General features: G+C 41.6%; 1 long non-coding RNA gene across 1 annotated transcript; it reads left to right on the forward strand.

The window, feature by feature from the left end:
- The first annotated feature begins 226 nt into the window (after nt 1-226).
- Nucleotides 227-9,467, forward strand: LOC131274331 (uncharacterized). Its single transcript, XR_009181565.2, has 3 exons — nt 227-489; nt 1,494-1,574; nt 9,312-9,467. It is a non-coding gene; the product is annotated as an uncharacterized lncRNA (long non-coding RNA).
- The last annotated feature ends 1,776 nt before the right edge of the window (nt 9,468-11,243 follow it).

Raw genomic sequence — 11,243 nt, forward strand, 5'->3', positions numbered from 1 at the left:
CTCAGTTTCTGTTTGTTTGTGCATATATTAAGCTCACCTTCATATATGAAGGATAATTTTACTGGATAAAGATTTCTCAGCAGGCAAATTTTCTCTTTCAGTATCCTAATTGTAATATACCACTGTCTTCTCACCTCTGCTTTTCCTTTCTTTAAAAGATTTATATTATTTATTTATTCTCCTTCCCACATTGTTTGTGCTCACTGTCTGCTCTGTGTGTCCATTTGCTGTGTACTCTCTGTGTCTGCTTGTCTTCTCTTTAGGAGGCACCAGGATCTGAACGTGGGACTGCCCATGTGGGAGAGTGGTATGCAACTGCTTAGCCACCTCCACTCCCTGCTTTGTTGTCTCTCTCATTGTGTTTCCTCTTTGTGTCTCTTTGTTGTGTCATTTGCTGCATCAGCTGCCACATCAGCCCATCATGCCAGCTCCCGTCCTGTTCATCATCTCCAGGAGGCATCAGAAACCGAAACTTGGACCTCCCATGTGGTAAGCAGGGATTCAATTGCTTGAGTCACATCTGCTTCTGCCTCCATTGTTTTGATGAGAAATCTGCATGAAGTATTACTGGGTGTCCCTTGGATGTGATGGTTTGCTTCCCTCTTGCTGCTCTCAGAATTTTCTATCTTTGACATTTGACATTCTGAGCAGTATGTGTCTTGGGGTAAATCTATTTGGATTTATTCTGATTGGGTATGCTATACATTTTGGACATCAAAGTTCATTTCTTTAATAAGTGCTGGAAAATTCTCAAATACTCTTTCTGCCCCTTTTCTCTTCTCTTCTCTTTCTGGAACTCCCATGGCATGTGTATTGTTGTGTTTTGTGTTGTCATTCAACTCCCTGAGCCCCTGCTCAATTTTTCCCATTCTTTTCTCTCTTCATTTGTAGCTGTTCTGTCTTTGGTACCACTTATTCTTTCTTCTTTCATTTCGAGTCTGCTGATGTATGCTTCTAATACGTTTTTTATCTTACCTATCATGTAGTTCATTCCCATGAGCACTATTACTTTTTTTTTTTTAAGATTTATGTATTTATTTCTCTCCCCTTCTCCCCCTGCCCCAGTTGTCTGTTCTGTGTGTCTATTTGCTGCGTGTTCTTTGTCCACTTCTGTTGTTGTGAGCGGCATGGGAATCTGTGTTTCTTTTTGTTGCATCATCTTATTGTGTCAGCTCTCCATGTGTGTGGCATCATTCCTGGGCAGGCTGAACTTTCTTTCACACTGGGCAGCTCTCCTTATGGGGTGCACTCCTTGAGCGTGGGGCTCTCCTGCATGGGGACATCCCTGTGTGGCGGGGTGCTCCTTGTGCACATCAGCACTGCGCATGGGCCAGCTCACCACGGGTCAAGGAGGCCCAGGGTTTGAACCATGGACCTCCCATGTGGTAGACGGATGCTCTAACCACTGGGCCAAGTCCGCTTCCCCCTATTACTTTTCTATCTAGGTTTTCAGTTTCTTCTTCTTTGTGCTCCCTCAGTTTTTTTTTTTTCAGGTACCAGACCTGGAGATTGAACCCAGGACCTTGTGTGTTAGAAGCCAGCAATCAACCCCTGACCCACATCAGCTTCCCTGGGTTAGTTTTTTCCTTTGTTTTGCTTGTTGTTTATTTTTGTTTTGTTCAGGAGGCACCAGGAACAGAACATGGGAGCTTCCATGTGGGAGGCAAGCATTCAACCACTTGAACCACATTCATTCCCTCAACATTTTTTTTTCATTTTAGCAAATGTTTGATTGTCTTTTTAAAAAAGACACATAGATCACACAAAATATTACATTAAAAAACATAACAGATGACCATGCTTATGAGCCTGTGTGCCTGAAATATGAACTAGGCCTAGAGCTGCAAGGTGCCTAAGAGATACCTCCTGAGAGCCTCCATATTGCTCAAATGTGGCCACTCTCTAAGCCAAAATCAGCATATAAATGCATTACCTTCCCCCCAGCATGGGACATGACTCCTGGAGATGAGCCTCCTTGGCACCAAGGGATTACTACCAATCACTAACTGGTGATGCAACTAGAAAGAGGCCTTGAATAAAAGGGTCAACTCAGACCAGTAGAATATCTCAGCCTACATATATGATCATGTGTTAAAAACTGCTTTTTGACCTTGAATAAAAGGGGGAAATAGCAAAGACAAATGAGTTTATATGGCTGAGTCTTCCAAAAAGAGTCAGGAGGTCATCAGAGGGGTTGTGCTTACACACACCTCAGCAGGACCCCAGAAACACCCAAGGTAGATACAACCCTAGGTACTGGTTCTCCTGAAGGCTATGGAGACCCACAGGGTATATGGTCATGGCAGATGGATTTGGAGTTCTGTGCCATGTCAATGGGACCTACTTTGGAATTTGTGCTCCTGAGGGTGATGGAGCTGGACTCAGATGTGATCTTTCTACACATGCCTCTTCTGCCACTTTTACTGAACCTGTGGTTGGTGCTAAGGATGGTGTATACTCAGGGGACTTGAATCTCTGGACCGCCCATGTGCCAGCTGGGCCCTGAGCCTCAGCAGAGTTTCATCTCCTATTCTCATGTTCGTGGACTTACCCAGGTCAGCTAATAGGGAGGGGAAGATGGCCAACCACCACACCAGGGAACCAAGAGTGCTTACACCTGCAAGCAGAAGAGTTGCATTCATTATCCATGTGAAATCTAAGCCCCTTCTTGATGTAGAGGTGGAGTGGACATCACCATCCCAGGGTCCACAGGATGGAGGAAGAAAATATGGATTAGAGTGGACTTACTGATAGTCTACTATGGAACTATTGTGGCTAGCAATGGAAGAAATTGTAGCATTGATGTGAAGAAAGTGGCCACAGTAGTTGCTGAGGGCAGGGAGAGGAAGAAGAAATGTGATGTGGGGGCATTTTTGGGACTTGGAGTTGTCCTAAATGATATTGCAGGGTCAGATGCTGGACATTATATATCCTGCCATAACCCACTGAAAGTACTGGGGGAACGTGTGAACTACAGGGTAAACTATTATCCATGTGGTGCAGCAGTGCTCCAAAATGTGTTCACCGAGTGCAATGAGTATGCCACAATGATGGGGGAGGTTGTTTGTGTGGGAGGAGTGGGGTGAAGGGGTAGGGGATATACAGGAACCTCTAGCTTTTTTTAATGTAACATTTTTTTTGTGATGTATGTATCTTCAAAAAAATACAATTTACAAAAATGATGGGGGTAGATGATGGGGAATGGGTTATCTGGGAACCTCATGTTTTTTTAATGTAACGTTCTGTGTGATATATTAACTTTAATTTTAAAAATGTGTTAAAAAAAGATATATATATATATATAACAGGTTCCCATATACCCCACTCCCCACCCATCACACTCCTCCCTCATCAACAACTCAATTTCTTCTTTTTTTTTTCACTTTTTAAAAAATTTTTTTAATTTTTTATTTATTTCTCTTGCCTCCCCCCTCCCCCCCAGTTTTCTGTTCTCTGTGTCCATTTCCTGAGTGTTCTTCTGTGTCCACTTGTATTCTTGTCAGTGGCACCCAAAATCTGTGTCTCTTTTTGTTTTTGTTGTTGCATCATTTTGCTGCATCAGCTCTCCATGTGTGTGGTGCCATTCATAAGCAGGCTGCACTTTTTTCACACTGGGCGGCTCTCCTTATGGGGCACGCTCCTTGTGCTTGGGACTCCCCTATGCAGGGGACACTCCTGCATGACACAGCACTCCTTGCACACATCAGCACTGCGCATGGGCCAGCTCATCACAGGGGTTGGGAGGCCCTGGGTTTGAACCTTGGACCTCCCATGTGGTAGGCGGATGCCTAATTCATTGGGTCAAATCCGCTTCCCTCAATTTCTTCTTGATGTCATTTATCTCTTTAGCCATATTGTCTTTCAACTCATGCATTCGATTTTGGAAATTTGTGTGCATCTCATTGATTAGTTGTCTCAAATCCCGCATCTCTGCTGGGGCTTTGATATTCCTTTTCTTGGGTTACTTTTTCCATTTTCTTAGTATGACATGTAATTTTTCACTGATGTTAGGCATCTGAATAGGATGGTGAGTTTACTCAGGTGCTCAATTTCTCTCTCTTTTATAAGAATTTAGTGGCGGGAAGCTGTGTGTTAGTGCTGTTCTTTGATTCTTTTTTTTTTTTTTTTTTTTTTTAAAGATTTATTTATTTATTTATTTTCCCCCCCCCCTCCCCTGGTTGTCAGTTCTTGGTGTCTATTTGCTGCATCTTGTTTCTTTGTCCGCTTCTGTTGTCGTCAGCGGCACGGGAAGTGTGGGCGGCACCATTCCTGGGCAGGCTGCACTTTCTTTTCACGCTGGGCGGCTCTCCTCACAGGCGCACTCCTTGCGCGTGGGGCTCCCCCACCGCGGGGGACACCCTTGCGTGGCACGGCACTCCTTGCGCGCATCAGCACTGCGCATGGCCAGCTCCACACGGGTCAAGGAGGCCGGGGGTTTGAACCGCGGACCTCCCATATGGTAGACGGACGCCCTAACCACTGGGCCAAAGTCCGTTTCCCTGTTCTTTGATTCTTGGTTCAACTTTTTCTAGATCTTTAATACTGTCCCTATTAGTTGTTCAAATGTGGGTCCTGGACCCAGTATTGGGTTGCAGACCCACTTGGGGAGGGAAGCTGTAAATGCTGGAAAAAGCCTCTCTTACTTATTTACTTTTAATTTCCTCACTTGCACTTCCTTGTTCTGCCAGCAAATGGTGCTCTTTGGAAGCCCTCTCAGTCCAATGCCTGGTCAGAGTATGTTTCCTGCAACATGGATTGGATCAATGTGATAGAGGATTCTGCCTGGAGACTAAGAACCTCATAATTCAAACTTTGTCACAGGCAGTTCTCCAACCTTTGCTGGCAGCTCCCTCCCTTTTCCTGGGTAGGAAATAATTCCATTCCCCTCTGTGTCCTCAACAATTAGTCCTGGGGAAATTGAGAGGGTTGAATCTCTTTAGTCCCAAACTGGCTCCCAAAGCAAACAATGTTATGGCGTCACCCAGCCTGGAAGGACTCACTGGACACGGCAGACCAAATTTGTGGGTCAAAAGCCCTAGTCTGTGTCCCTCTCTCTCCCCTTTCCTGGGAAGATGGATCCCTGGGGCCCTCTTTGTCTGTAGCCACTGGTCCCAAAGCCTGAAAATTCAAAAGTGTCTATAGTGTGGAGGAGGGCACAAGCAGTTGCAGCTGCCACTTTTAACTCACAGTTTTGCCATTGCAATTCTTTTCCTTTGACCCTCTCTCCTCTGGGCAGTATCCAGCCTTCTGATGACATACCCTAGAAGAATTTTTCCAGGCTATTTCTGCCTATCCTGTAGCTATTTTTCTGGGAGAGAAAAGAGTTCCATTTCTTTCTGGTCTGCCATCTTTCTGCAAGTTCTCTAACTTTTATATGAAATAAAAAGTAGCATTTTATACTAAGGAAACAGTACCAATGGATTTTGCTTTTATCCATGTAGTTACCTTTACTGAAGATCTTCAGTTTTTCATACTGTTCCAAGCCACTTTCTCCTGTCCTTTCCTTTCAACCTGATGAACTCCTTTTAGCATTTCTTGTAGGGCAGGTTTTTTGGTGATAAACTCTCTCCATTTTTGCTTATCCATGAATATTTTATACTTTCATTTTTGAAGGACATGTTGCTGGACAAAGAATTTATTGGCTGACAGTTTTTCTCACAGTATCTTAAATATGTCATACCACTGCTTTCTTACCTCCACGGTTTTGATAGGAAATTGGCACTTAGACTTATTGAGAATCCCTTGTATGTGATGAATCACTTTTCTCTTCCTGTTTTCAGAATTCTCTCTTTATCTTTGGCATTTGACATTTTGATTAGTATATGTATTGGAGTAGGTCTATTAGGGTTTACCCTATTTGGTCTCCATTGCACTTTTGGTCATGTATATTTATATCTTTTTAAGAGTTGAGAGATTTTGGGTCTTTATTTCCTCAAATATCCTTTCTGCCCCCTTTTCCTTCTCTTCTCCCTATGAGACTTCCATGAAATGTTGGTATGCTTTAGCTTTATAGGTCCCTTAGACTCTGCCCAACTCTTTTCTATTATTTTCTCTATCTGTTCTTCCAACTGTATGATTCCAATTGTCTTGTCTCCTATTTCACTGATTCATTCTTCTGCCTGATCAAATCTGCTCTTGTATGCCTCTAGGTAGGGGTTCTAACCTTTTTTGTTCCACAGACTCCTTTGCCAGTCAGGTGAAAACCACAGACCTCTTCTCAGAACGTAGTGACAGATAGTTTTATGATAGCCAACTAGCATCAGGTCTAACAACTACCGCAATTTCAAAGTATAGTTGAGTATAAGCGATTTTTTAAGATATTCAACAACTATAATGTGATATGAGTTGAATACTGTTGTAATTTATTGCATACATTCATAAGTGAAGGAAATGCTAAGTTTTAGTTAGAGGTCAGAGAAAATAAAAATAAGTTGATATTTTTCTTGTGTGTGTTTTTAATCTCTATTATTGTGTTTTTCATCCCCATAAATTCTGTTATGCTCCTTTTCAAACTTTCTAATTCTTTTTGTTCACACTATGTCTTTTTAAGATTCTTTAGTTTTATATCCATATTTAATTTATTTCTATCCATAATTTCCTTTAATTCCTTTAATTAATTTAGGAGATTTGTTTGTACTTCTTTGATTAGTTGTTCCAATGTCTTTGTTTCCTCCAAAGTTTTAATTTGTTCCCTTGAATGAGCCATATCTTCCTGTTTCTTGGTATGGCTTGTGACTTTTTCTGATATTTGGGCATTTAATTATTTTGATGTGCTAACTCTGGAAGTCAGTTTGTCTTTCTTGTCTAGGGTTTTATTGTAGATTGGCTTGTGCTAGGCTCTTTTTCAATGCTTGGTCCAGCTTATAATGAACTTTTATTGCAGCAATGTTTAATTGTTCATATTTTCCCAGTTCTCTTTTGCCCTGGACATACAATGCAGTTTTTAAGAGTGCTTATTTATGTGCAACTGTTTCACCACCAGGAGAAGATTTCCTTTCCTCTTTTTCTTCTCTGGGACTCCTGGGCTGTTCTGTTTGCTTTAGTGCAAATTTTCCTCTCCAGCATCTATGATTTGCATGCTCAGTGACACTTTTTCACTACAACTTTCAGTCCTGGGGTCTACTCTGCCTTATAGCAGTTTAGTTATTCTCTTTTTCTGTGCATCTTTTATGCCTACAGTAACTTTCACATTAGGGTATCCCACCTCAGGGAGCCAGATAGGGTCAGTGTTCAAAAATGTCCATTTTTTTGTTGTTTTATTTTTGCTTGTTTTTGTTGTTGTTGTTGTTTATGTGCACCAGCAACTAGAGATGGGTTTTGGAGTGTGCAACATTAGCCAACAATTCCACCATGGGTATTTTTTCTTTCCTGGGGGCCATTTGGTATGCATATGCACACTGGTGAGTAGGGCCGCACCCTGGGTCTATGTGGCGTTGGGTTCACATAACTGAATGTGCATGGGGCTCTAAGTCACTGCCATGACTGGCTCTGCGGCGGGATGTGTCCAGGCCAGAATGCTGCCACTGTGTGCCTCTTAAGCCATGTGGGACCAGTTGTAAGGGAGGGGTCCAGACTGTTCTCCTCAATTCAGACTTTGGGGAGTCTTTCTCCAGTCTCTATCATCCTCCAGAGTTCCAAGCAAGTGGGATCTACCCTTTTTTTCTTTCTTTCTTTGAGGTACCAGGGCCAGGGATTGAACCTGGACCTTGTGTGTGGGAAGCCAGCTCTCCTGAGCTGGTTTTTTCATTTCCTTGCTTGTTGTTCACCTTTTTGTTATTAGGAGGCACCAGGAACTGAACCCAGGACCTCCCATGTGAGAAGCAGGCATTCAATGGCTAGAGCCACTTCTGCTCCTGGAATCTTACCCTTTCATTTAGTTGTCTCTGAGTGGAAACATTCCACAGGCTGTCTTATATCACCATCTTAGTGACATCTCCCCAAATAATTTCAATTAAAGATATGAATTTATCTAATAAGGCAAAAGTTGGCATCTTCCTTTTTTGGTTAGATAATATATATATTTTTTGGTTAGAAAATAAAACTAATGGTGGCAACATATATATAACAAAATTTCCCATTTTAACCACTATACTTTCTTGTAAAGTCCCTTATATCCTTGGCTAAATTTATTCCTAGATATTTGATTATTTTAGTTGCTATTGTAAATGGCATTTCTTAACTCAAAGAAAGGACAAGACAAACAGCATTTACTAAACCTTTGAAACACTTTATCATTTTACCAAGGAAGCAGTAAGCAGGTTTGGAGGTTTAAAAATTACTTCCTTCAGAAGGAAATCAAGGGAAGCAGATATGGCCCAAGTGATTGGGCTTCCGTCTACCATATGGGAGGACCCAGGTTTGATCCCTGGGGCCTCATGGTAAAAAAAAAAAAAAAAAGCGTGCCTGCATGGTGAGCCAGCGCCCGCATGGCGAGGCAGTGCCTGCGCAAATGAGTCACACAGCAAGATGATGACACAACAAAAGAGAGACAAAGGGGAGAGTCAAGGTGAACAGCCACAGAAACCAGGAACTGAGGTGGCACAAGTGACAGGGAAACTCTCTCCACATCAGAGGTCCCCAGGAACGAATCCCGGTGAATCTTAGAGAAGAAAAAAAAAAGAGAGAGAAATAGATACAGAAGATCACAAAGTGAATGGACACAGCAAAAAATGAGCAAGGCAGGGGGAGGAAAAGGGGCAGGGAAAGGAGGAGGGAGAGGAGGAGGGAAAAAGAAAAAAAATCTTAAAAAATAAAAGAAGGAAATTAAGTAGCACCTCCCTCCTTAATTTCAACTACAACTCTGTTCCACCTAACTTGGGGCTTGTTGGCCATCTCAATGAATGTACTGCTATGAAACCCAGAAGTCATCTTGGAATTTTCCTTGGCTTCATTCTCCATATCCAATATACTGCCAATTCATTCATATCTTCATTTATAGTAAATTAGCAATTGTGAGTACTTCCTTCAGCTACTACCTAGTTTCTCTTTTTCCCTTCACAGACAAATTTCTTTGAAGACTCATCTCTTTTTGTTGGCTTCATTTGTTCACCTCTCACACTCCCTCATTGCCTTCCAATCTGGCTTCAGATCTGATCACTCAACGGAAATAACTCTTTTTAAGTTTATTCAGTGCCATCCATGGTATTGAACCAATAGCTATTTTTTGGTCCCTCATCTAACTGAATCTGGCAGTTGCATTCCATTCTATGGCCCCTTCCTTCTTCTGAAAACACTCCCCTAACTTCTGAGACTTTGCATTCTTCTGTTTTTTTCTCTTACCTACCAGTTTATGTCTTCTGTGTTCCCTACAGGTTCATCTTCCAACCAGGCCATTAACTACCAGATTTCGTCAAGGTTAGTTACCAATCTTCCTTCTCTTTTCTTTCTACATATTTCTATGCTAGTAGATCTCACAATATGTTCCACTGGCACTTTCAGAGGCCAGGAGGTCAAAATATAATTTTCACAGTTATACTAAGATGTTAGTTGCCTTTTCCACTGTGTTGACACATTGGCACTGCTGGCACAAACATAATAATGGATAAAACTGTGATGGCCAATATTGGCACCAAATAGTACTAAAAGTCATTGTGCTATTCCCTGTCATGCACATGCAGGAAAAAGAAATAAACTGTACCTGAGAATGCATTTAATGAATTAGTAAAGTTATTAATTTTATTAAATCTTTACTCTTGAGTACATTTTTTGCATATAGCTATCAGCTTTTCTAGCACCAATTATTGAAGACTATTGTTTTACCATTTTCACCTTAGTGGGATATGAATGGCCATATTATTATGTGTGTTTTTTTACTCTCAGTTCTGTTCCATTGACCTGCATGTCTATATATGATCTCTATGAAGGGGGAATTTCTAGAATCAAATGTAAATGCCCAATACAAGAGGCATGCACGGAAAGGATCAGGGAAGCACTCTGTTTTGGTCTAGAGCTAGTCACTAAATTTATAACATGTTATAGTCAATCTGTCAAAAACCAAAGATAGAGAATTCTGACAGCTACAAGAGAGTAGCAATGGGTTCCACACAAGGAAGCCTCGATAAGGTCAAGTGCCAATTTCTCATCAGAAGCCACGGAGGCAAAAAGGCAACTGGAAACATGTTTAAAGTGCTGAAAGCAAAATTTTGCAACCAAGAATTTTATATCTGGCAAAATGTCTTTGAAAAATGAGGGCAATATTCCCAGATAAACAAAAGCTGACGGGGGCTGTCACCACTAAACCGGCCTCCAAGAATTGCTAAAGGGAGTTCTGCAGGTTGAAAGGAAAGCACATGAGACAACTGACTGAAGCCACATGAAAAAATAAAGATCTCCAGTAAAGATAATATTATGCATAACTATGATGGACGGGTATAGGAACATTGTTGACATAGGCTTTTTTTCTTTAAGTCTTTTTATTTAATTTTATTTTTTAATTATCTTTTTATAAAGTTAATAGATCACACCACAAATATTACATTAAAAAACATAAGAAGTTCCCATATACCCCACTCCCCACACCCCCATTAATTTTTTAATTGTATTTTTTAAGATACATAGAATGCAAAAAATGTTACACTCAAAAAATATAATATCCCTTATACCCCCACCCCCCCTCACCCCACTCCTCCCACTTCAACAACCTCTTTCATCATTGTGGCACATTCATTGCATTTGGTGAATACATTTTGGAACACTATTACACCACATGGATTAGAGTTTACATTGTAGTTTACATTCTCCCCCAGAACATTCAGTGGGTTATGGCAGGATATATAATGTCCAGCATCCGTCCCTGCAATATCATTCAGGACAACTCCAAGTTCCAAAAATGCCTCCACATCACAACTCTTCCTTCTCCCTGCCCTCAGCATCTACCATGGCCACTTTCTCCACATCAGTGCTACAATTTCTTCCATTACTAGTCACAATTGTTCCATATTAGAATATCAGTAAGTCCATTCTAATCCTTATTTTATTCCTCCATCCTGTGGACCCTGGGATGGTGATGTCCACTCCACCTCTATATCAAGAGGGAGCTTAGATTCCACATGGATGCTGGATGCAATTCTCTTGCTTGCAATTGTAGGCACTCTCAGTTCCCTGGTGTGATGGTTGACCTTCTTCACCTCCCTGTTAGTTGACCTCCAACGAACCAGAGGGTAGGAGTTGCAACTCTGCTGGGGCTCAGGGCCCAGCTGGCGCATAAACAGTCCAGAGAGTCAAGTACCCTGAATATACACCAA

Source organism: Dasypus novemcinctus, chromosome 18 (assembly GCF_030445035.2).
Source record: "Dasypus novemcinctus isolate mDasNov1 chromosome 18, mDasNov1.1.hap2, whole genome shotgun sequence".
Classification (NCBI taxonomy): Eukaryota; Metazoa; Chordata; class Mammalia; order Cingulata; family Dasypodidae; genus Dasypus; species Dasypus novemcinctus.